The sequence below is a fragment of the Panulirus ornatus genome, chromosome 30 (genome assembly GCF_036320965.1).
Source record: "Panulirus ornatus isolate Po-2019 chromosome 30, ASM3632096v1, whole genome shotgun sequence".
In the NCBI taxonomy this organism is placed as follows: Eukaryota; Metazoa; Arthropoda; class Malacostraca; order Decapoda; family Palinuridae; genus Panulirus; species Panulirus ornatus.
The window spans coordinates 9,832,501-9,857,812 of NC_092253.1; positions in this window are offsets into that span (position 1 = coordinate 9,832,501).

Here is a 25,312-nt window from a genome sequence, read left to right on the forward strand (position 1 = left end):
ATAATAATAATAATAATAATAATAATAATAATAATTGGTAGCGTTATGCACCCGTGGATGTATGTGCTGCCACCTACAAGTTTAATGGGTAATACTAAACCCTACTTAACTTGTAGCATGTATAAGGGATTTACGTAAAACTTCTCGTTCGAAATCATGTCCATTATCGTCAGTTAGTTCATGCAAACTGTGGACACGACACGACCATTTCAGTAATGAGATACACGTCATGATATCGCCTTATTAAGTGAAATGAACCGAGACCTGAAATCAGTACATGGGGACAAAGATGAGAGGTATGGACTCCACCTGAAGTTGTTAAATACCCTAAATGCGCTGCTGATTCGAATGGCAAATCTATCATCACTAGTGATGGCTGAAGCTATTATGGTTTTGTTCTATGGCTATGAGGCGACTAACTGCTATAGTAAAGGAGGGGAGGGTGTGTATATGTGTGTGTGGGTTAAGAAAGCTACCTCCATAGAGATGGCATATGTATGAGTTTGGTAGGAAGAAGAGAGATTGGCTCTAAGGAAGACGACTTAGGGAAACACTGGAGTACCACCCTCATACCATGCTTGTAAATGATGGACGGTGACCTCAATAACCAAAAGAGCCGAAAATGGCATCAAATCTCCCGCTACATCTATCACATGTGAGGTAGGGAGGGAGGGATGAATACAAACGTAAAAGTTACCATTACTGAATCAACCCATATTTTTTTTTTTCAGTTAACTATCAAAGCGCTCGTCCCCAGAGGAAGTTAATTACTCCCCCCTTGCAGCAGTTCAACCGCACGGAAGAACTAAGCAGATTGGGAAGGGAGTACAAAATTGTAGTGAATATAAGGAAGCGTAGGGGGAAGTCTGCGTTAATAATACTATCTGGCACCTCAAACACCTCGCCATGCTCCTGTTTGGTTCTGATGTCCGTCACAAGTTAAATCATTTAAAAAAATTAATCTAATAATATATTATTCGTTTATCGTAAGGGTATGCGTGTACTACATGATTTTTGGAGTATGTACAGATGTGATGGGGAGTCTGGGCGGGTCCCTGGGAGAGAAGGGAGCCATTTCCGGTGAGGTTGTAGGTGTTAAGTTGGGGGGGGATCGCAGTGTTGCCGACACTTATATAAATTAGAAAGTTGTTTTTTTTCTCTCCCACAATGCTTAAAAACAAGGAAAGATTGTTTGTATTACTCATGGAAAAATTCAGTTCTAAACCCAGAGTTTATATGACTACAATGAACCTGCTGTTCAATGGAATATCGAGCGATGAGAATTTCTCACGGATTTCCATATGGTTGACTTGAATAAATTCGGAAATAGTATTTCCTTGTGTCAGATGTTGGATTCCTAAAAATAATTTTGCAATACGCTTTGCATCATAACAAGATGCCAGGTAGAACAGTGCAGTTATTATTAGAACAGCTGAACAACCCAGTGTCTTGTGAATTATAGCATCATACGTAAAGGCTTCTGTGTCTATCATCAAATCAATAATTGAATCACATTTTGAGAGCAATCTTCGACGTTTGGTATGGATTTTCTGCCTTGTTATGTAGCCACTGTTTGGATGGAGCCACTTATACACCAATCTTAATACAAGCTCGGCATTGATCAGCACCACAAGAGCATTCCGAGACGAAAAAAAAAAGAAAAAAAAAATATTTGGGATCTATTTCTACGTCTATCTAAATCATGTGGTGAATGTGATTTAACTACCTGGCTAGGCTGTTCAAGTATGGGTTGGATGAGGAGTGGACATAGTGTTTTGCCAGATGGACTCTGGGGGGGCTCTCTCAACCAAACCCCTTCCCCTTGTACTCCTCTTCTTCATCTACCCCCTTTTCCCTGGTTTCTACATATATATCTACCTAGACAATGTCTTCAGATATACCCCAACCCCAAGCATAAATATTGAGAGCACATGGACTGGCCCCTTAACACTACACCATTTCTTCTACATTGTAGTTGTGGTTAGACCACAGTATCTGATATGAGGTGTCGCTCTCTGACATTACGTACCACAGTCGCAAATGTTCATCGCTATTGATATGGCCGAAGGAGATGATGATCATGGTGAGCAAAGCAAAGAAACAACTGCATTGCGGACTTGAATCATTCAGCCTAACAGACGTGCGATTTCGTAACACTTTACTATTTGCCTCCATTGTACCACAGACTTTTTAAGTATTAACCTGGGGAAATGATCAATATAAGGTGGAGATATGTCTAACTCATTTTTATCAACGGGAAACGAAATGATATTCTCTGGTCATAACAGGACTTGGCTTTGGATCTGACGTGGAACAGAGCACCGTAAAACCCCCTCTGCGCAGCCATCGCCGGTGACGTCATGAGTGTGTTTCCGCTTTTCCACTGCAAATCTTGACTGACAGTTTATTACTTCATTTTCGTTATGTTTATATTTTTTTCAATTCTTCATAGCAAGGGGAAATTTCAGGACGAAACAGAAATAAAAGGTCGGACCCTCAATCCACGCGAATATTATTGGAACAACCACGTTGGAACTGGACATGACAGATTGGCGAAACTATACATTTTCTACACGATTCCAGTCATTCTTTTGGTACAAGACCTGTATCATGTTTATCATATAATAAAACCACGACAAAATCAAGCTTATTGAATGAGAAAGAAACCGACTATTGGCTTCCATACGGTAGCCGGCAATATGACCTTGAACTTCCGTCAAACTGTGTATCGTCCCGGGTTTCTGTCTTAAACCTCGACATGACAGATTTATCATCGGTAACAATATAATATATTACAACCTATGCGACGTGAGTGTGGGCGCGCCCCCGCGCCCTCCCCAAGTCATGGGTAGTATATAAAAGGGCCTGGCGTGGAGGGGGTAGGGCCGTAATGTGAAACAGTCTACTACGGCTTACTATCAGGGGGGCCAACCTTACCGAGAGAACGCGCAACACGTGGGGTGGACCAACCACGTGGTGTGTCCCACCTCACGTGCCCTCTTCCCCACCCCTCCCCCCCCTCCACCACATCACGGCCCGTGCTGGACACAGACACACACACACACACACACACACACATATATATATATATTCGTCGTTCGAAACAAATCAAGTTCGTCTTCCATCCTAGCTCTAGTGTCGATGGAGCCATACCATATGTTTGACCAGCGTATTGATTTCCAGTTATGTGGCCGCTGTGCTAACCCACTTTGGTCATGTGCGATGAATAAAATAAATATTTTTCTTTCCCCTCTCCCAACTTGTGAATGAAGCGATTGACAAGGATGGAAGTATGCGTTTTTGTGTTTTTGTGTTCTTTTTTTTTCACCCTACGGGCTATGCTGGAGGAGGAGGAGGTTCTTGGTCACACTGGGAGTTAAAACTGAGCGCCCATGACGTCACGACGGTATCCTACACCCACCCGCACATCAGCGAGTGACTCATGTCCTCACACACACACACACACACACCTTCCATTCCATCCCCTTCCCACACATCTTTTACTACCCCCTACATCTCTTCCCCCATCATCATCACCCTACACCCCCTCCGCCCACAACCAGTCACCCCTTCCTTGTCCTTCCATCCACCATTCCACCAGCTCTGACATCATCAACTCCCAATACGATCACCCACACCACCTCTTCCATCTCTACCATCACATGTTTTCCCACTGCCACCCCCTTCCTCCTCCTCCTCCTCCTCCACCTGTTCACGAATAAAACCTGCTTCAGTACCGTTATTAACCTCCACCCCATCATCAACCCCCTCCACAACCATTCATCAACCCTCCACCCCATCATCAACCCCCTCCACGCTGTCATCAAACCCCTCCAGTATCATCAACCCCCTCCACAACCATTCATCAACCCTCCACCCCATCATCAACCCCCTCCACGCTGTCATCAAACCCCTCCAGTATCATCAACCCCCTCCACAACCATTCATCAACCCTCCACCCCATCATCAACCCCCTCCACGCTGTCATCAAACCCCTCCAGTATCATCAACCCCCTCCACAACCATTCATCAACCCTCCACCCCATCATCAACCCCCTCCACAACCATTCATCAACCCTCCACCCCATCATCAACCCCCTCCACGCTGTCATCAAACCCCTCCAGTATCATCAACCCCCTCCACCCTATCATCAAACCCCTCCAGTACCATCAACCCCCTCCACAACCAATCATCAACCCCCTCCAGTACCACATAAGACAGGTGGCCAGACCACATAAGACAGGTGACAGACCCCATAAGACAGGTGGCCAGACCACATAAGACAGGTGACAGACCCCATAAGACAGGTGGCCAGACCACATAAGACGGGTGGCCAGACCACATAAGACAGGTGACAGACTCCATAAGACAGGTGGACAGACCACATAAGACAGGTGACAGACCACATAAGACAGGCGACAGACCACGTAAGACAGTTGACAGACCACATAAGACAGGTGGCCAGACCACATAAGACAGGTGACAGACCCCATAAGACAGGTGGACAGACCACATAAGACAGGTGACAGACCACATAAGACAGGTGACAGACCACGTAAGACAGGTGACAGACCACATAAGACAGGTGGCCAGACCACATAAGACAGGTGACAGACCCCATAAGACAGGTGGCCAGACCACATAAGACAGGTGACAGACCCCATAAGACAGGTGGCCAGACCACATAAGACGGGTGGCCAGACCACATAAGACAGGTGACAGACCCCATAAGACAGGTGGCCAGACCACATAAGACAGGTGACAGACCACGTAAGACAGGTGACAGACCACATAAGACAGGTGGACAGACCACATAAGACAGGTGACAGACCACATAAGACAGGTGACAGACCACATAAGACAGGTGGCCAGACCACATAAGACAGGTGACAGACCACATAAGACAGGTGACAGACCACATAAGACAGGTGACAGACCACATAAGACAGGTGGCCAGACCACATAAGACAGGTGACAGACCACGTAAGACAGGTGACAGACCACGTAAGACAGGTGGACAGACCACATAAGACAGGTGACAGACCACATAAGACAGGTGACAGACCACATAAGACAGGTGGCTAGACCACATAAGACAGGTGGCCAGACCACATAAGACAGGTGACAGACCACATAAGACAGGTGGCCAGACCACATAAGACAGGTGGCCAGACCACATAAGACAGGTGGCCAGACCACATAAGACAGGTGACAGACCACATAAGTCAGGTGGCTAGACCACATAAGACAGGTGGCCAGACCACATAAGACAGGTGACAGACCACATAAGACAGGTGGCCAGACCACATAAGACAGGTGGCCAGACCACATAAGACAGGTGGCCAGACCACATAAGACAGGTGGCCAGACCACATAAGATAGGTGGCCAGACAACACAAGACAGGTGGCCAGACCACAAAAGACAGGTGGTTAGACCACATAAGACAGGTGGCCAGACCACATAAGACAGGTGACAGACCACATAAGACAGGTGACAAACCACATAAGACAGGTGGCCAGACCACATAAGACAGGTGGCCAGACCACATAAGACAGGTGGCCAGACCACATAAGACAGGTGGCCAGACAACACAAGACAGGTGGCCAGACCACAAGACAGGTGGTTAGACCACATAAGACAGGTGGCCAGACCACATAAGACAGGTGGCCAGACCACATAAGACAGGTGGCCAGACAGTATAAGTAGCTAAGAGGGCATTCAAGTGGCTAGATGGTACTCTTCGCCAGCTGTGAGTCTGTGGTCTCAGGGTACGAGTTCCTGGACCGGCAGCCGGCTCACAGCTAACCCAGCTGTTCATCCTTCCAGTCTGGGAGCAGTAGAAAGAAGAAAAAAAGATGGATAAACAGATGAATGAGTGATCTGATAGACAGGAAGATGGACAGATATGGAGTGATCGGATAGACAGAGGAGACAGATGGCTAGACAGACAGATGATTAAGCAGGGAGACAGCCAAAGACAGACGAGTGACTGGATACATGCAGACGCTCCCACACAGACAGACAGACATAGACAGACACATACAGACAGACAGACAGGGGCAAGTGGCCAGACAGATATTAGATGTATGGGGTCCGGATATTGATTCAAGAGACAGGAAAACCTGCTAAGCAGACAGACGGACATACAGGTGTCCAGATACAGCAAACTGACAGACGAACAGACAGGTGGCAATGGACAGACAAGTGTCCAAGCAGGCCAGACTAATGATATATATATATTTTTTTTTACGGTCGGGACCTGGATAAGATAAGCGAACACCACACGCAGACAGGAGCAGCTGGAGTGAGACAGGTTGCTATACGATGGGATAGCCTCAACACAGACAGATGATTCAGACAGAAACGGGCAACCCGTGCAGACGTGCGGAGGAGGCAAGAATCATCAGCAAACACGACGCCAGTGTCAAAAAGATAAACAAAAACTCCGTTTTCTTTGCAAAGTAGAGAATGAATGACATTACCACTAGGAGACGACACCTCCGTTTTCTCTTGTTGTTTAAGGAGACTGATCCAACCCCCACACCCTCCAGAATGAATTACGTTACCACAAATCATTCCAGCGGCTGAGATTTGTAATATTATGAACAGGAGATTAGAATATATAAAATGGTATATAGTGTTCGTCTTGACTGCTTTGTCGCTGTCTCCCGCGTCAGCGAGGTAGCGCGAGGGAACAGGCGAAAGAATGGCCCAACTCACCCACATACACATGTATGTACATAAACGCCCACACACGAACATATACATACCTATACATTTCAATGTATACATACACAGACATACACATATATACACATGTACATATTCATACATGCTGCCTTCTTCCATTCTCGCCGCCACCCCGCCACACATGAAATGGCACCCCCCCCCCCCCGCGTGCGCGCGAGGTAGCGCTAGGAAAAGACAACAAAGGCCACATTCGTTCACACTCAGTCTCTAGCTGCATGTGTAATGCGACGCTTCACATGCCCTGGTTCAATCCATTGTCAGCACGTCGACCCCTGTATACCACATCGTTCCAATTCACTCTATTTCTTGCACGCCTTTCACTCCATCCTTCCACTTCCAATTTGGTCTTCCGCTTCTCCTTGTTCCCTCCACCCTTGACACATATATCCTCTTTGTCAATCTTTCCTCACTCATTCTCTCCATATGTACAAAGCATATAAACACATCCTCTCACAATCACACCCTTTTATCATCACACATTTCTCTTAACCTTTCATAACTAACTCGATTAAACCACCTTACACCATATATTGTCCTCAAACGTTTCATTTCCAACACATCCACCCTCTTCCGTACAACCCTATCAATAGCTCATGCCTTACAACCATATAATATTGTTGGCACTACTATTCCTTCAAACACACCCATTCTTGGTCTCAGTGATAAGTTCTCTCTTTCCACACATACTTCATCGCTCCCAGAACCTTCGCCCCCTTCCCAGCCCTATGACTCACTTCAGCTTCTATGGTTCCATTCGCTGTCAAGTCCACTCCCAGATATCTAAAGCATTTCACTTCCTCCAATTTTTCTCAATTCAAACTTACATCCCAACTAACTTGTTTCCTAACCCTGCTGAACATAATAACCTTAAATCTACTATCAACTTTCTCCGTTCACAGTTTTTTTTTTTCCAAATTCAGTCATCAACTTCTGCAATTTCTCACTCGAATCAGCCACCAGTACTATATCATCGGTGAACAACAATTGACTTACTTCCCAAGTCTTCTTATCCCAGACTACATACTCGCCCCTCTCTACTTTTCTCCAAAACTCTTGCATTTACCTCCCTAACCACCCCATCCATAAACAAATCACACTTCCCTGCTGCGGACCGACATTCACTGGGAACCAATCACTCTCCTCTCTTCCTACTTGTACACATGCCTTATACCCTTGATAAAAACTTCTCGCTGCTTCCAGCTGCTTACCTCCCACGATATATATTCTTAAAACCTTCCACAGAGCATCTCTATCAACCTTATCATATGCCTTCTTCAGATCCATATATGGCACATAGAAATGCATTTGTTTTTCTAAGTATTTCTCACATACATTCTTCAAAGTAAACACCTGATCCACACATCCTCCACCACTTCTAAAACCACACTCTCAATCAATACCCTCCCATACAACTTTCCAGGTATACTCAATAAACTTTTGCCTCTGTAGTATGAACATTCTCCTCTTCCCCTTTGTCTTTGTACAATGGCACTATACATGCATTCCGCCAATCCTCAGGCACTTCACCATGATCCATACATACACTGAATATCCTAACCAACCAATCAACAACACAGTCACCCCTTTTCTTCATAAATTCAACTGCAATACCATCCAATCCCGCCGCCTTGCCGGATTTCATCTTCTGCAAGGCTTTTACCACCTTTCCTCTCTTCACTCAACCACTCTCCTTGACACTCGCACTTCGCAAATCACCCCGACCATAACACTCTACATCTGCCACTCTATCATCAGACAAAAGGTAATGCATACAGCATAGAGAGGATGGAATATGTATAACCACTCCAACAAAAGCGGGTATTTTGTAGGAACGAGAATACCCTTGGCTGGGTTAGGGTTCAGTCGGTAGGGGGGAACGTTTTGGTGACGAGATTAGGAACGAGAATACTCTTGGCTGGGTTAGGGTTCAGTCGGTGGGAGGGAATGTTTTGGTGACGAGATTTACACCCAAATATAACCTGGTTGTACCCCCCTGGTATGTGTTTAATCCAGTATGGGCCACTTAAACCCACCTTCAGTCTCTTCCACCATGTGACACCCATGTATTATGGCCCTTCCCTTATCGTGTTCCCTACGCCTACATTCGTAAAGACGTTTTCTAGGCTACATTAGGTTTGATTATGTTAGCTAGCTATATATAGAAAACTAACCTAACCTAACGTAGTGATTAAGTTAGGTGAAATCTAGTATATATATACATATATATTCGCCATTTACCGCGCTAGTGAGGTAGCGTGTAGAACACTGAGTTTACGAGGGAAAATCCTAACTTGGCCCCCTTTTCTCTGTCCCTTCTTTTGGACACGCAGGGAATACGTGGGAAGTATTCTTTTTCATGTATTCTCACGGATATATCTATCTATCTATCTATCTATCTATCTATCTATCTATATATATATATATATATGAACGATGTGGTATACCGGGGTCGACGTGCTGACAATGGACTGAACCAGGGTATGTGAAGTGTCTGGGGTAAACCATGGAAAGTTTTGTGGGGCCTGGATGTGGAAAGGGAGCTGTGGTTTCGGTGCATTACACATGCCAGCAAGAGACTGAGTGTGAACGAATGGGGCCTTCGTTGTCTTTTCCTAGCGCTACCTCGCGCGCACGCTCGCGGGGGGGAGGGGCGTGGGAGGGTGCCAATTCATGTGTGCCGGGGTGGCGCCGAAATGGATGAAGGCAGCATGTATGCATATGTACATGTGTATATATGTATATGTCTGTGCATGTATATGTATGTATACGTTGAAATGCATAGGTATGTATATGGTGAGTGTGTGGGCGTTTATGTATATACATATGTATGTGGGTGGGTTGGGCCAATCTTTTGTCTGTTCCCTTGCGCTACCTCGCTAACGCGGGAGACGGCGACAAAGCATAATATATATATAAATAATCCTATCAGGGGACTCGTGCATCCACCAGGCTTCATGCTACACAGGAGTGCAGGCAGACTCAACCCTGCTGTACTCTCTCCCAACCTACTAGGATATGTGCCAAGGACTGATGACATTTTATTTCCTAATATAAAAAAAAAGGACTAGTATAACACGATGCGTTCTAAGCGTATCTATGTAACATCACATATGAGAGGATGTGGATGTGATGTTGTGATGTTGCCCAAAAGCGCTTGGGATTTTAAAATTTTCACATCTCATTGTTCCTCTTGCTTATGATAATTTGTCACATGCAGAACAGTGGTTATATATATATATATATATATATATATATATATATATATATATATATATATATATATATATATACATATATATATATATATATATATATATATATATATATATATATATATATATATATATATATATATATATATATATATATTGCAACAGTTCACAATCTAGTATTTGCTGATAACTACAAAGGAAATGAAACACAATAAGTTCCCAAGTGCACTTTCGTATAATGATCACATCGTCAGGGGAGATACAGGAATGAGATAGAAGGTCTCATAGTTCTAAGTCTTCTATCTCATCCTTGGATCTCCCCTGACGATGTGATCATTACATGAAAGTGCACTTGAGAACCTATCGTGTTTCCTTTTCCTCGTGCTTATCAGCAAGGTTATTAGGTTCAGTAGGGTTGAGAGACAAGTTAATTGGGAAGTAAGTTTGAATGGAGAAGAATTGGAATAGGTGAATGGTTTACGTATCTGGGAGTGAACTTAGCAGCGGATGGAACCATAGAAGCTGAAGTGAGTCATAGGGTAGGTGAGGGGGCGAATGTTCTGGGAGCGATGAAGAATGTGTGGAAGGAGAGAACGTTATCTCGGAGAGCAAAAAGGGTTATGTTTGAAGGAATAGTAGTTCCAACGATGTTATATGGATACGGGGCATAGCGTTGTACAGAGGAGGGTGGGTGTGTTGAAAATTAAATGTCTGACGACAGCATGTGGTGCGAAGTGGTTTGATCGAGTAATGAAAGGGTAAGAGAGATGTAAGGAAATAAAAAGAGTGTGGTTGAGATAGCAGAAGAAGGTGTGTTGAAATGTATGTGTGTGTGTGTGTGTGTGTGTGTGTGTGTGTGTGTGTGTGTATACGCTGATATGTATATGTGCGTGTATGAGCGTTTATATATATATATATATATATATATATATATATATATATATATATATATATATATATATATATATATGTGTGTGTGTGTGTGTGTGTGTGTGTGTGTGTGTGTGTGTGTGTGTGTGTGTGTGTGTGGTTGGGCCATTCTTCGTCTGTTTCCTTGAGCTACCTCGACGACGCGGGAAACAGCGTATAAGTATAATATATATATATATATATATATATATATATATATATATATATATATATATATATATATATATATATATATAAATTCTTTTTTCATACTATTCGCCATTTACCGCGTTAGCGAGGTAGCGTTAAGAACAGAGGACTGGGCTTTTGAGGGAATATCCTCACCTGGCCCCCTTCTCTGTTTCTTCTTTTGGAAAATAAAAAAAAAAAAAACAAGAGGGGAGGATTTCCAGTCCCCCGCTCCCTCCCCTTTTAGTCGCCTTCTACGACACGCAGGGAATACGTGGGTGTTGTGCTTGTCCAGTAACGACTGGTCAAAATGATCGATCGAGAAACTAACAAAAATAGAATCTTAAGTTCTCCTTCACCCGTCGAACTCAAAGCATCGACCTGTGGGTATGAAGGAATGGATTTTGACCTGACCCCTATAGGTCAGGTCAAGGGGCCATGTACCTCCCTAAACCCAGGGTTGTACCCTAGTGATAGATGAGCTTATTTACTTGGATGAATCCATTCTACACTGGCATTAGAGTCTTTCTGTTGAAGGTAGTTGTGGTATAAAATTTTAGTGTTCAAGAAATATGTGCTTCGGTGTTACAAAGGTCACCAAAATATCCAGTCTTGCTTTAACCCAATCAAAAGCCACTGGATTCGTCCTCCCTTAATCAGATCTCGCGTGGATATTGAATTGCTTCCCCTGAATTAATGACCTATAAACCTCTAACAGATTATGAACAATTAGGTACAACTGGTAGCCTCAGGACTCTAAATCAATGCATTACATGTGATAACTCGGTCGTAAATAAGGAGGGTGGGAAAGGGGAACGGGTGGTGGTGGTGGTGGCGGGTGAGGATAAGCCTCAGGTACGGAGGGCTGGGAGTGAGGTGTGTGTGTGTGTGTCGGGGCGCGGAGCGGGGGAGTGGGGCGGTGAGGTGGGTGGAGGGGAAGCCTGAGGGAGGAGCGGTGAGTGAGCCACCATCCTCCCGCTCCCGCCTGCTCCGCACTGTTGGCGGGTGGGTTAGGGTGAGTGAAGTGCACGTGGGCCGCGCTACCTTCCGCACGTGATCACGTATTCTTCCGCTATACCGCCTCGTCTTTCCTCCTCTTCCATTATTACCCCCTCCCTCTCCCACAACTTTACCAGCTATTATTATTTTGCAGGTTGTATCTATATTCTATTTCCATATTGTGGGGGGATGTTCTGTCGTTTTTCTACCCACGTCTCTTACTATTCTTACTTTCTGTTTGAATGTCTTGTTTGTATCTATTCCACGTCCAGCATACCTCCTCCTCCTCTATGTCTATCTATAGCTCCAACGTCTCAACACTCTGTGGGTTCTTCACCTCCCCACTTGCTCGACTGTGTGTGAGTTCGTCTCTCTCTCTCCTGCTCGACTCTCTGTAGGTTTAATCTCCACCTGTTCAGCAGCCTGCTGGTTTTTCTATCCTATGAGTATAGAAGTTCACCTGCTTGTTCTTCTGTATGTTCATCCTAGCAATGGGACAGCTCTCTCTGTTCCACTCGGCAAAATCAAAGCTGAATCAGAGATGAACTCACGTATTTCGACCTGGTTCAGTCCACACGCAAGTGTGTGTGTGTGTGTGTGTGTGTGTGTGTGTGTGTGTGTTTCTGTGTGTGTGAACTAAAGGAATCTTGGCTTTGGATTCCTGCTTGCCATTACTCTCCACATTTCTTGCTCACCTGATTGCTAAGATACATATATCAAAGAAGGGAACAGAGAAGGGGGGCAGGTGAGGATATTCTCCCAAAGGCCCAGTCTTCTCTTCTTAGCGCTACCTCGCTAACGCGGGAAATGGCGAATAGTATGAAAGAAAGAATATATATATATATATATATATATATATATATATATATATATATATATATATATATATATATATATATATATATTGTTTTGATATTACCTTAAAATTTTATGATGTTGCTGTTTACTTTACCATCAATGTTGCTATTGCTAAAGAAATTAGCAGAGGGGCGAGGACTGAGCCCTGTGGAACACCAATTGATACAGGGCTTGAGTTGGTCTGTACCCTCAGTACACGAACCATTATGTTAACCAGCCGTTAACCAAACCTTAATTATAATTGACGTATTCTCTCAGGTAAAGTGAGCTTGGGCCGTCAGCACGTGGTGTCCAGCCAGTGGGTAGAGGAAGACCACGTGGAGGCACACCCATACCAGAAATGCCCACGTGAGGAATGGGGGGGGGGGGGGGGGAAGGTCACGTAAACCATCAGATACAGTAAAAGGCTACACAGCAAGATTACGTGATCACGTGCGAGTATATTTCTTTAGTATGAGACCACGTGGGGTTACAGTATGAGTCCAAGGCCACGGGGGTTACAGTATGAGTCCAAGGCCACGTGGGGTTACAGTACGAGTCCAAGGCCACGTGGGGTTACAGTATGAGTCCAAGGCCACGTGGGGTTACAGTCATAGTATAAGACCACGTGGGGTTACAGTCATAGTATAATGCCACGTGAGGTTACTGACATATCATAAGGCCACGTGTGATTAGTCACAGTATAAGACCACGCGGGGTTACAGTCATAGTATAAGACCACGTGGGGTTACAGTCATAGTATAAGACCACGTGGGGTTACAGTCACAGTATCAGGCCAAGTGGGGTTACAGTCACAGCATAAGACCACTTGGGGTTACAGTCCCAGTATAAGACCACGTGGGGTTACAGTCACAGTATAAGACCACGTGGGGTTACAGTCACAGTATAAGACCACGAGGGGTTACAGTCACAGTATAAGGCCACGTGGGGTTACAGTCACAGTATAAGACCACGTGGGGTAACAGTCACAGTATAAGGCCATGAGGGGTTACAGTCACAGTATAAGGCCATGTAGGGATACAACTCACAGTATAAGACCACGTGGGGTTACAGTCACAGTATAAGACCACGAGGGGTTACAGTCACAGTATAAGGCCATGTAGGGATACAACTCACAGTATAAGACCACGTGGGGTAACAGTCACAGTATAAGGCCATGAGGGGTTACAGTCACAGTATAAGACCACGTGGGGTAACAGTCACAGTATAAGACCACGTGGGGTTACAGTGTTACAGTCACAATATGAGGCCAGGCGGGGTTACAGTCACATCAGGGGAGGCAGGAGAGGTTACAGTAACGAGAGGTTCATTTCTAATGGTCAGGTCAGATGATACACTGACCCCCGAGAACCACAAGTGAACGGATGTTTACCTGAGCTAGCGTGACCTCTGGGGTGGCTTGACCTGACCTGCGAGTAAAAGGAGTCTGAGTCGTGACCTGACCTGACCTGACCTGACCCCAGGGTGTTGGGATGGGAATGTAGGTCAGGCCTCCCTTCCCTCCCCACAGCTCTTGGTGTTGTTGTGTCTTGTTCAGGTGGGGCAAAGATATGGTGTGTGTGTGTGTGTGTGTGTGTGTGTGTGTGTGTGTGTGTGTGTGTGTGTGTGTGTGTGTGTGTGTGTGTGTGTGTTTCTTACGGGCAGAGAAGTTTAAGCTTGTGTTGCCCCTAGTTCTTTACCATATGTGGTTTCGGTGCATTATTACATGACAGCTAGAGACTGAGTGTGAACGAATTTCTCTCTTGTGTCTCCCCTGATGATGTGATCATTACACGAAAGTGCACCTGGGAACTTATCGTGTTTCATTTTCCCCGTGGACTCTTCCATAAAGGGAAGGATGAACAGCTGGAGTGGCTGTGAACACGCTCGCTGCCCTGGCCGGGGACTCGAACGCGGTGCCCTTAAGCTGGGTCATAGCGCTAACCACTGCACTGCGGAGTCTCGTGTTTGTGTGTACGAGAGAGAGAGAGAGAGAGAGAGAGAGAGAGAGAGAGAGAGAGAGAGAGAGAGAGAGAGAGAGAGAGAGAGTCTGGATATTTCTGGACGTTTCCAGAACCTTCCCCCTGGATCGCTCTCCTTCGTACTGGAAAGCCCTGGGTGGTGGTGGCCGGAAACCCCCCCTATGGTCAGCTAGGACCCATGTTTCTGACCCCCCCCCCGCCCCAGCCTTCCCTCAGGCAGGAATCATAGTAAACATCGCATCCAGTGAAAAAAAAATTGAACCCCTCCAAAAAGAAAACTAGTGTTCATATCACACATCCCTAAGGTGACCTGTTACGTACAAAACATTGTGTTTGCATATTCACGTTTGTATTATTACATGTAATATTTACTTGGCCCTGTTAATTCCAATGGTAGTTTCCAGTTACGTAATGTAAGTTTGGACTGGTTTGTTTTTTTTCATTTCACGAAAAACGTCTTTGAAATGCTATTATAAAGAGGGTATTGGAATACGTGCCTTGAAATACATATATAAAAAAGAGAAATCGATGATTGAAATGAAAAGCTTATTTCTACTTCCCACACTTCATCAACCTATACTCTAAGATCTCTCTCTCTCTCTCTCTCTCTCTCTCTCTCTCTCTCTCTCTCTCTCTCTCTCTCTCTCTCCCGACCACCATCCCCAACAAACACAGTAGCGACTCATTATACCCACACCAAAACGACCCCCGACCAAACCCCTGACTTCAGTCTTCAATGCCACCGTAGGAAACATACCCACCACCACCACCGATCTGAAACACACACAATCCCGAGACATACACGAGTTACAATTTCTCGTCAGCGCTCTGGGTCCGAAACACACAATCCCTAGATATACACGAGTTACACTTTCTCGTCGGCGCTCTGGGTCTGAAACACACACAATCCCTAGACATACACGAGTTACACTTTCTCGTCGGCGCTCTGGGTCCGAAACACACAATCCCGAGACATACACGAGTTACACTTTCTCGTCGGCGCTCTGGGCATCACCCATCCCTGTATACACGACAACAAACACCGATGCGACGTTGTCTCAGTGTATAGATCTTAGAATGGTTGAGACGAACGCTAAGGGAGGAGTGTGGAACACATGGTGAGAAGTCCCCTCCCCCGAGTCTGGGGTGGGTGGAGGGGGCTTTTACAGGTTGACTTGGCCTTCCACAGGTTATAGGTGTGGACCTACACGACCTTCCCTCTCATGTGATGCGCTGTACTGGTGTGAATGCAGGCTTGACAGCTGTCAGGCAAGGGTCGTCCCCAGAGAAATCCGGCTCGGCAGGAGAGTCGTCTGTAGCTCCACAGTCGTCTTTGTCACACTAGACCTGAGGAGACCCAAACCTGTCGGTGGGCGGGTGTCGTGTTTACTGAGACACTCTTAAAACAAACAGAGGAAGATCCCTCTCCTTCTTCTTCTTCTTTTCATACTGTGCAACAGCCTCGCTGATGACCAGCAGCTCACAAAAACCTTCGTCTTTATATTGTGTGTCACAGGTTCCAATCCTTAGGGACAGAGGTCCTTCAAGGTGCTAGGCTTTCATTGGAAATTAAAATGGATTAAAGAGATAAAGATAAACAGGAAGGAGAAAAGAAGAAAAAGCTATTATTCTTTTTCCTATTCATGGAAAATCAATGCTTTTTACGATAAGGTTGGTACTGCTGTTGAGATAGAAACAGGAGATGATAAAGAGTTCCAAAGCTGAGCGGTGTAAGAAGCGAAACATGACGACGCTCCACACTTTTGAGTTCCCAAAAGCCACATAGTCATCACGTGACGCAGTAACTAGTCGAGGAGTAATACATACTCCAGGTAATGGCGGGGCAACACAAGCAGACAGTTCGTGAGACCATAAGTCAAAGTAATATACCGAAAAAAGAGAGGAAAGAGAGAACAAGTATGACAGCAGTGTAAGGCCAGTGGGGGGATCAAGTCTTGAGATCAGGGCTGGAAGAGTGGCTGGGTCAGATTGCTCCAAACTCGACTTTGTCAGGTATGTATGCATACACCAGACCCGCCCCAGATGCGAGAGCAATACTGTGCACAAGGACGAACCAATCCTTTCTTTAATACCACTATGGCGGCAACTGTTCACAACAGTCGAGACTCCATGATCTGAACAATAATACTTCTGGCTTCTTAGAGACAGACTTAACTATTTTGTGGGTTTTCCGAGATGGTTTAAGATGTTACGGTGACACTAAGTATGGCTACTGTATTCCCTGGTGGACTTTAAGAGTGATCAAAGGAGATGGGGAGGTTTTGAAGAAATTCAGAAGAGGAAGCAGGAACACACTGAGGCTTAAGTACTTTGTGGGTTTTCCGAGATGGTTTAGATGTTACAGTGTATTCCCTGGTGGACTTTAAGAGTGATCAAAGGAGATGGGGAGGTTTTGAAGAAACTTAGAAGAGGAATCAGGAACACTTTGAGGCTTTAAGCTAAAGCCAAAGTGGTAAAGTTAACCTGACTGCGACTGCCCCATTGGGAAACCTTGAGCCATTCCGAGTTTATAAGAGTCGATTGTGACGAGACGCAAAAAAACACACGAGAAAATGGAGATGTGAAAGAAGTCGAGGAATGCATTGTTCATTCGTCAGCGTATGAGTATGAGTGCATTTGGTTATACGCTGCAGGAAAGAGCATGGTTGATACAGAAGAACGTGCGTATGAGTGCATTTGGTTATACGCTGCAGGAAAGAGCATGGTTGATACAGAAGAAGAACGTGCGTATGAGTGCATTTGGTTATACGCTGTAGGAAAGAGCATGGTTGATACAGAAGAAGAACGTGGGAGACAAGACAGTGCCCTCAAGAGCACCCACTTTGATAGAGGAGAGGGAGATGTTGATCCTCCAACAGTTGTCGGTGAGAGATGGACCAGAGAGGAGAGAGAGAGAACGAGAGTGAGGGAGGGAAGCTAATAGAAGAAGCTTGGAGATCAGACCCCGGTGCCACACCTTTGTCTAAAACTCTAACAGTGACATCAAGAGATACAACACAGGATTCCTCCAAACTCTCTCAGAGATGGTGGACCGAACACCTGTGACATTCGAGAGGCTATCAACAGTGGATCCCGCCTTGCAGGAGCCATATACTTAAAGCTATGAGAGAAGGGCGACTGTGAGATTTAAGATGCTTAAAAAATATGGGAGTTGAAGGAAAGTGATTAAAAGAATTTGGAAAGAGCAGAAGTCAGAGAAACAGGACGACATTTGGGAGGGTTTGCATTTCCAAGGGCAAGGATGAAGTCTACTTCTATTCATGAAACAAAACAGACGAGCAAGCACAGGCGCGAAGACCAAAGGCACACTCCTTGAAAGCAAGGAGATATATGCCATTTGGTCCATAAGCCTTGCGTGTGTGTGTGTGTGTGTGTGAGAGAGAGAGAGAGAGAGAGAGAGAGAGAGAGAGAGAGAGAGAGAGAGAGAGAGAGAGAGAGAGAGAGAGAGAGAGGTGGCTTCTTAAGTGGCACGAAATTAAATCATATGCAAGGCGGGGTATACGCTTAGTGTGAGAGGTACGTCCAAGAAGTGAGAGGATGGTGTCAGTCATCCATGGTGGGGTCAAGGGAGAAAAACCGAACGAAACAAAATGTTGCGTCATCCTTGGGAGACGCAGCAACACTGTCGCTGGAGCAGAACATCTTAACAAAAAAAAAAAAGGGGGGCAGTGCGACAGGGTCTACGCGTGCCACAGAGCCATAGCATAGAGCTTACCTCAAGACATGTATCGTAGTTTACCTCATAACTTCTAACCATTGGATTCTACCTCACGACCCCTGTCGGAGAGTTTACATCTACCTACATCTTTCGTGTTCTACCTCACGACCTGCAATCTCTCGGGTCCTACCTCACGACCAGCACGGTAGAAGGCAGATATCATCCAGTTTAAAGAGTGGAAAGATACGTGAGTGATTGGCACCAGAATCTCGACCGACACCTTGATCCCAGATGAACACTTGACAAATGACAGATTGGTACCAAACCCATTACGGTTGACGTCAGTGTGAGTCATGTTGGTCATGGCTGAATGTCTACGGGTGACTTACGAATCCAGACTGGCGCTCGCATCTTCCTCCTGGAAAACTCGGATGGCGCCTTTGATTACAGGATGGCAGGACGTGATCTCAGGTTTGTACCCTTTGATTCCAGACTGGCCTCTTGAGATTCCAGACTGGCACCTTGAGATTCTAGACTGGCACCTTTTGATTCCAGACTGGCACCTTTAGATTCCAGACTAGCACCTTTAGATTCCAGACTGGCACCTTTTGATTCCAGACTGGCACTTTTTTTATTCCAGACTGGCACCTTTTGATTCCAGACTGGCACCTTTTGATTCCAGACTGGCACCTTGAGATTCTAGACTGGTACTTTTTGATTCCAGACTGGCACCTTTAGATTCCAGACTGGCACTTTTTGATTCCAGACTGGCACCTTTTGATTCCAGACTGGCTTCTTGAGATTCTAGACTGGCACTTTTTGATTCCAGACTGGCACCTTGAGATTCCAGACTGGCACCTTTAGATTCCAGACTGGCACCTTTTGATTCCAGGCTGGCACCTTTTGATTCCAGACTGGCTTCTTGAGATTCTAGACTGGTACTTTTTGATTCCAGACTGGCACCTTTAGATTCCAGACTGGCACTTTTTGATTCCAGACTGGCACCTTTTGATTCCAGCTGGCACCTTTTGATTCCAGCTGGCACCTTTTGATTCCAGACTGGCACCTTTTGATTCCAGACTGGCACTTTTTGACTCAAGACTGGCACCTTTAGATTCCAGACTGGCACCTTTACATTCCAGACTGGCACCTTGAGATTCTAGACTGGCACCTTTAGATTCCAGACTGGCACCTTTTTCCAGACTGGCACCTTTAGATTCCAGACTGGCACTTTTTTTTCCAGACTGGCGCCTTGAGATTCCAGACTGGCACGTGGAGATTCCAGACTGGCATCTTTTGACTCTAGAGCGGCACTTTTTTTTATTCCAGACTGGCACCTGGAGATCCCAGACTGGCACCTTTTGATTCCAGACTGGCACCTTTTGATTCCAGACTGGCATCTCTTGATTCCAGACTGGTCCTGATTGACTTCATATTCGCAGGTGTAAATTTCAAGACTTCAACTCATGATCTAAAACCAGTAAGATCCGTTTTGCTAAATATTAACTCCCCAAAATGAGCGAGACAAGAAAGATGTGTTGTTATATGTGTGTCAAGTTCTCCCTGGCTCATATGCGTGAGGCTCTCCTTTAGCTCCAACCCTCATAGGTTCCATCCATAGGTTTGCTAACCTTGTCCTTCTCTTCCTCTAGTAGCGAGAGAGAGAGAGAGAGAGAGAGAGAGAGAGAGAGAGAGAGAGAGAGAGAGAGAGAGAGAGAGAGAGAGAGAGAGAGAGAGAGAGAGAGATTCTGGTTGGGACGGTAGGGATGTTAGAGATGGGGATCAGGGGAGGGGGGGGATACAGAGGGGAGAAAATGAGCTATAGAGACAGGAAGAGATGTTGAGGAAAGAGGAGGAGCTAGTTAAAGGGATCGGAAGAGGAGGCTATAAAGAAGGGAAGATATGGGTGCAGAGAGGAGGAAAGATGGTTGTAGACAGGGAAGGAGATGGTGCAGAGAGAAGGAATGGATTTAGGAGGAAGAATGGGTATATGAATACATTGGTTATAAAGAGGGAAAGGATGGCATAGATAGAAGGAATAGTTATTGAACGATGGACTGGTACAGAGGGAGATAGATGGTTATAGAGAAGGAGAAAAGGGTATTTACAGATGGAGGTAGATGTAAAAGGGAGGGGGGGGAGGGTTAAGGATGGCACAGAGAGAGAGAGAGAGGGAAGGAAATTCAACGGGAAGGAGGGTGATGGGAGAGAGAGAGAGAGAGAGAGAGAGAGAGAGAGAGAGAGAGAGAGAGAGAGAGAGAGAGAGAGAGAGAGAGAGAGAGAGAGAGAATTTATGAAGAATAGGCTACAAGAAACGTACCATGATATAGACATCATAGCAATGTAGCCACCATGAGAAGATAGCCACCATGGATCACACTGACAATAAATATATCCATAACAACATCATGACAACTTCATGACCATCAAGCCTAACCAGGATTAAAAAATATATACGCAAAATACATATATACGCAAGTTACATATATACGCAAAATACATATATACGCAAGTTACATATATACGCAAAATACATATATACGCAAAATACATATATACGCAAAATACAATATCAAGCACGACAAAATCACTCAGGATCTATTATCAAAATAGGATATAAAACCAGACAGGTTTCTCCTGTTTATGAATGTTGTATCTATGCAATTTATGATCTATTTATACAATATCCTTAAGGAATGTTTTGTCTAAAAGTTTGCTTTGGCTGGTGGAATATCTCGCATTGTTGACATTCTGTCGAGTTTTGTTATATACATATAATCTGGCGAGTTTGTCTCGTGGTGCTCTGTCCCCATCCTGTATGATTTTTTTTTTGGCATTTCTTTTGGCGGAGTTGCAACGCACAGAATTCTGTCATCCACGCGTGAAAATCGGCATGAATATGCAATGGTAACACTGCAGGAAACATCAGCACAACAGCATGTTGCAGGCTACCCAAAACAACCGGTATAATATGACACAAATACAATAAATCATTTAATCCTTGAGAATAAGCAAAACCTCATTCAGTACGAATGTACATACTTGAAGAATCAGGTTTTGATGAAGAATGGTGAGACAAGGCACAACAGTACAGTACGTTGGTCCTGAATAACTGGAATACAGACATACATACATACAGACAGAACCACAAACACTAGCTGGACAGATGAAGAAATCTGGGGCTGGGACGCAGCAGAGACGAAAACGCGAGGGGGGGAAAGGCCGTCCCAGAGAGTGGGGTCCATACAAGAAAAATGAGCTTCTTGTCACGATTATGTCGTGTATATGTGTAGGAAGGTCCAAGATGTGTGTGTGTGTTGTCGTCTTGAGATCACCAGGACATGACTCACCCACCACCACCACCACCGCCACCGCCGCCGCTACCTCGATCAATAGCCCAGAAGTGTGTAGGAGGAGGCCGGCAGAGCGGCAGTGGGGAGAGAGAGAGAGAGAGAGAGAGAGAGAGAGAGAGAGAGAGAGAGAGAGAGAGAGAGAGAGAGAGAGAGGCCGGTACGGGGCGAGGGCGGGCGTTGGGGGGATGGTTAGGTAGTAGAGGTGGAGGGAGGGGTGGATGGGATGGGAGGGGCAGAAGGGTTAAGGGGAAAGACTGGACCAGAGAGAGAGAGAGAGAGAGAGAGAGAGAGAGAGAGAGAGAGAGAGAGAGAGAGAGAGAGATCCCACGAGATACACAGACGACAATATCAGAACAAATGTGAACCCCAGACTACCATAAACATCAATATATCTACTAAAGTAATATGATGGAAGAAATAAAACAAAAGTCATTTCATAAGAGAAAGAAAAGTAAACAAGAACTAGAGAGCAGATCTCGAACGGTCAAGCGAACAAAATTTTTTTTTCACGATATATCGAAAGAAGAGTGAAAAAATAATTCCATTTACAAAATTACGAAATTTACTGGTACAAACTGACGCAATAAATTCAACTAGTCTAGGATCTGGGTCAAAGCACAGGACACACACACACACACTGAGTCGACGCCTGTAATTATGCTTTATCCTTAACACAGAATACACTCTCAGCTTTGGCATATTCCATGAACTTTTTTGATAAATGATTTAACACGAACGAAATTCGTTACTTTCCACTTGATCGATTAGGTGATTTAAGGTAGAATGTAAACACTTGCCTCCTTTTATCATGTATCAGTATTTCCCGTAAATCGATTTCGTCCACTTGCGCTGAAATTATATACCATTTTTGTATACATTTTTCTTCACTGGAAATAAGGCAAGGCAGAAAACTAAATCCATGGCCCATATATATATATATATATATATATATATATATATATATATATATATATATATATATATATATATATATATATATACAACAATGTTGTATGGTTGCGAGGCGTGGGCTATGGATAGAGATGTGCGCAGGAGGATGGATGTGCTGGAAATGAGATGTTTGAGGACAATGTGTGGTGTGAGGTGGTTTGATCGAGTAAGTAACGTAAGGGTAAGAGAGATGTGTGGAAATAAAAAGAGCGTGGTTGAGAGAGCAGAAGAGGGTGTTTTGAAATGGTTTGGGCACATGGAGAGAATGAGTGAGGAGAGATTGACCAAGAGGATATATGTGTCGGAGGTGGAGGGAACAAGGAGAAGAGGGAGACCAAATTGGAGGTGGAAAGATGGAGTGAAAAAGATTTTGTGTGATCGGGGCCTGAACATGCAGGAGGGTGAAAGGAGGGCAAGAAATAGAGTGAATTGGAGTCATGTGGTATACAGGGGTTGACGTGCTGTCAGTGGATTGAATCGTCTGTTTCCTTGCGCTACCTCGCAAACGCGGGAGACGGCGACAAAGTATAAAAAAAAAAAAAAAAAAAAAAAAAAAAATATATATATATACGGTATTCAGAGGAGTGTATAGATCAAGGTGTACTACTGAGATCGTTAATTTAATCAAAGGCATATAAAAAAAAGAGCAACTTTGGTTCTAAGTAGCCTCGCCTTCAGGGATTGCTTGGCCGTAGGAACCCCACAAGCACCCGTCAGCCGGGCACGATTCACTAACCCACGACCGGCGTCGTGGACCTTGTGCTTCCGTTCAAGAAAACCTGCGCCATATCGTCTAGTCCGGAACCTTCTACTAGTACACCCAGCTTTAATAACCCAACACACAGCCTACTCGTGAATTTCCATGAGGATTTTCCTCACTGATATGAGCGTTCAAGTTTTCCGGCGAATACATATGGCCCTCGCATATGCACCCTCGGGTGGTAAATAACGGTACAATAGTTGAAAGTCTTGTGAAATTCTTTTACGTAATCATCTCCGTTTGACAGGCCAACCACACAGTATCAGAGTACCGCAACCTTGAGGAAGGTAGATCGTGTAAATGTACGTAAATGAGTAAAAGAATTCCCAGCGAGAGGAAAGTGGTGGGGGAAAAGGTGTTTGTAGCGCGCATGAAGGTTTGGCAGCGTGGCTTGGGTGGGGCCTGCGGTGAGGCCGGCGGTGAGCGGGTGTGTGTGTGTGTGTGTGTCTGGCGGGACGGTTGCTAGGTAACCTGAGGGAGCCAGATGGGAGGAAGCAGCCATACTGCTCGTGTCCATGGTGCTCTCCCAAGAGTACGGCCAAAAATACACCACGAGGCGGAGTCATGATGGGTCGTAGAGAATGAAAAGGACAAAATCCGAGTCTCACGACTGATAGTTTTTTCGTGCGGTGGAGTAAATTTTGGAGGTAGATGACCATGTCAAGCTACAAACTTGGGGTCACCACCCTACCTACCCACCCACCACACTGGGCAATTTGTAACAGTGGAACACTGTGATATTCATTCCTACACTGTGATTAACTCATATTTACTCGACTGCTCATTACCTTCATTTACTCTAATAAGGATTACTATATACGCTGTTTTTCTATTCATATTATCTCATGAATCTTTCAAGGTCTAGCAAATGATTTGGATGGACGTAAATGTGTGTTCAATGCTGGGCATCTGGTAACGCACGTTGGACGACAATTGATCGGCGTGAGCTGCCCAAATCCATAATATAGTACCCACATGATGCTGTGGCCAGTTCTAAACGTTTGTGAGACGAAATAACAAAAGTGTAAGTTCATTTATCACGTAATCAGCACTTAGACATATGAATGAAACAAAATGCTTGACTGTTCTGGGAAACCAAAAGTTTACAGTGGTGTTTAGTAATGTTGACAAAACAAGAGAAATACATGACAAAACACAGTCAGTTATGTACGGCTTTTTTAAAAACACTGTTCTGGAAGTTGTTCGAAATAATACCAAAAATAGATACTGTGTCCACTTCTTGTAAGTTATTCAATATTAGACAACACATATGGTCGAATGCTGCGTTACACGTCACGGAAGATCAAATTATCTGGAAAACTCGTGCAAAGATAGACTGGCATATCCGATCCTAGTATTCCATATTACACATACAAGAAACTCATTAACGCACATCTCTCATGACTACCAGCTACATTATTACATTCATGATCCTCCATGAACAGCTCATAGTTAAATCGAAAACGAATTTTTCGTTATTGAGGTAATTTGTTTATAATATCAATATTTTCACTGATCTGTAGATGACCACGTAATTCGCCTCATTCTCGATAACCTTCAATTATTTTTAAACGTCATCTTTACGGAGGTTGTTTCAAGATACCGACTTTTGGGCGTTTATAGTGTATTCCAAAGCAGTTTCGTTTCTCCATCAAATGAGTTTGCATGGAATTAAGCGTTCCTCACCCT